Source organism: Belonocnema kinseyi, chromosome 4 (genome assembly GCF_010883055.1).
Source record: "Belonocnema kinseyi isolate 2016_QV_RU_SX_M_011 chromosome 4, B_treatae_v1, whole genome shotgun sequence".
Lineage (NCBI taxonomy): Eukaryota > Metazoa > Arthropoda > Insecta > Hymenoptera > Cynipidae > Belonocnema > Belonocnema kinseyi.
Genome location: NC_046660.1, coordinates 129117601 through 129119494, shown reverse-complemented (window position 1 = coordinate 129119494; position 1894 = coordinate 129117601).

Sequence of the window (1894 nt, the reverse complement as noted above, 5' to 3'; positions counted from 1 at the left end):
TCTAGTCGGGAGTGGTGCTGACTGAAAACAGATGATTTGGAGCGATTCGCGCGCCATTTGTTGGTCATTCTAAGGACTTATTGAACTACCCTCGTAATATAAAATGGAACACATACTATTATTTTTCCTGGCTGTATAGTGTATAGAAAGAATATATTAACCGTTTTTTAATTTTTTAAACAAACTGAATTTGTAATATTTAAAATATCGTATTATATTAATTAAAAACAATATTGAATGATTCTGCGGAGTAGTAAATTCTGCTAAAAGCTTGATGTCATTGTTTCTACAATTAATTACTTTTCTTTTTCGAATTTCCTTTAAATTGAGTATGGACGGATTGCGATTAAAAATGGTTCAAACAAAATAAATGTTCAATAATATTATATTTGTAAAAACATTAAAAAAATGTTTAGTATATTCTTTCTATACGCTGTGCATTTAGAAAAATTACTATGTATTCTATTTTATATTACTTTTTTCAACTATCAAAAAATACAACTGGCTCAATTTGTAGAATTATTGAAAATAAACAATGATTAATTGTTAAATAATTACATAATGTTTGTAACACAATTTACGACTCCAAACAATGACTAACTATTAAATTTCATTCAGAAAATACGATTATTTTATTTTTTGGGAATAAAGAATTGTTTAAATAAGTTACGTTTATTTCAACCACTAAAAATTATTAAAAAGGCATGGGAGATATTCAAATTGTCCATTAGTAGTTATTTATAGAAAAAAAAAGATGATAGAAATGGCTGAGAATTAACAATAACACGTAAAATTGTAGTACTCCTCTTCAATCCTAATATTTCCCCATGTTAATTAAATGGGAATGCAATCCTTTTGGGGGTACACTTGCCCTCTAGACTAAAAAAATTTTTGAACTCATTTTTGGAATATCCTTATGTATATTGCTCGCACTGTGCCACATATTTTATATGCAGCAAAGAGCACCTTATTGAGAGGCAGAGCTTTTTAAGCTTTAAAAGAATGCAAAAATTACAACATCTAGCTTAATTGCTCCTCGAAGTGCCGCCACCTACGAAAACTCACTAAAAAAGATTATAATGCGACAAATGAGAAGTGGAGATTTTTTTGCTTTTTTTTGGCTCTATGATAACATATATTACGTTTCCCAAAAAACTACCCCTAAGTCTTACACAACTACCCCCTGTGATCAAAAACGTTTTCAGTCTGGGAAAACTACCTTCAACAATTTAAACATAATTTAGGGCTTCAAATTAATCATATGAAACTTGAAAATTTCACCCTCTTTATAATTTCCCCAAAAATACCCTTCCACGTGAACGTATGCAGCAGAACATTTATGTGTATGGAAAAAGTATTAAAAATAATTAAACTTAGAAGGAACTGTTAGTTGATATCTTTTTTCTCTTTTTCTGCTCTCCGATAATATATAATACGATACCCAAAAACTACCCCTAAGTCATACATACCCTCATAACTTAGAAAACACTGTTAGTTGATATTTTTTTGCTCTTTTATTGTTCTCTAATAATATATAATACGTTGCCCAAAGACTAGCCCAAAGTCATACATACTGACCGCTCGTGATCAAAAACGTTTTTAATGTTGTAAAACCGCCTTGAACAATGTAAACATGATTTAGAACTCCAAATTAATTGCATGACACTTAAGAATTTCCCTCTCATTGCAATATTCCCAAAACTACCCTCCCACGGTCAATTTTTTAAACATTTTTGATGGCGAGGGGAGGATATGTATGACTTAGGGGTAGTTTTTGGGTAACGTATTATATATTATCGAATAGCAAAAAAAGAGCAAAAAATATCTACGAACAGTGTTTTCTAAGTTTTATTATTTTTATGCTTTTTTCATTTTACATACATACATACACCCA